This window comes from Propithecus coquereli, unplaced genomic scaffold (assembly GCF_000956105.1).
Source record: "Propithecus coquereli isolate 6110/MARCELLA unplaced genomic scaffold, Pcoq_1.0 Scaffold57, whole genome shotgun sequence".
NCBI classification, from domain to species: domain Eukaryota; kingdom Metazoa; phylum Chordata; class Mammalia; order Primates; family Indriidae; genus Propithecus; species Propithecus coquereli.
In genome coordinates this window covers 7,732,676-7,733,206 of record NW_012151618.1, presented here as the reverse complement: position 1 = coordinate 7,733,206, position 531 = coordinate 7,732,676, and the positions used below count along the sequence as shown (strand labels likewise).

General features: G+C 32.0%; 1 protein-coding gene across 3 annotated transcripts in view; it reads right to left on the bottom strand.

Moving 5' to 3' along the window:
• The window catches only part of RNF111 (ring finger protein 111), a 104,111-nt gene that overhangs the window by 42,077 nt on the left and 61,503 nt on the right, over window positions 1-531 (bottom strand). The gene's annotated exons all lie outside the window — the stretch shown is intronic.

The window sequence follows — 531 nt, the reverse complement described above, 5'->3', positions numbered from 1 at the left end:
TCACTCATTTTAAGTATACATTTCACTGATTTTTAGGAAATTTGTGAACTGTAACCATCACCACAATCCAATTTTAGAACATTTCCAATAACCCCAAAAGACTTTGTAAGCCCTGTTTCAGTCAATTTTGATGCCCCTACACCCAATCCTATACTTCTGCAACAACTCATCTGCTATCGTTACGGATTGGTTTGTATTTTGTAGAATTTTATGTAAGTGGAGTCATGTATTACATATACTTTTGGGTCAGGCTTCTTTTGAGATTTATTCATTTTGTTATATCAATAGTTCATTCTTTTTTATTGCTGAGTAATAAACCATCATATGGATATACCACAATTTGTTTATCCATCTGTTGAGGGACATCTGGATTTTTCTCGATTTTTGGAGATTACAAATAAAGCTATATGAACATTTGTATAGAAGTATTTGTACAGACATGTGCCTTCTCTTGGGTAAATACTTAGGAATATAATATCTGGGTTTGACAGTAAGTTTATGTTTAACTTTTTAAGGAACAATCAGACTGTT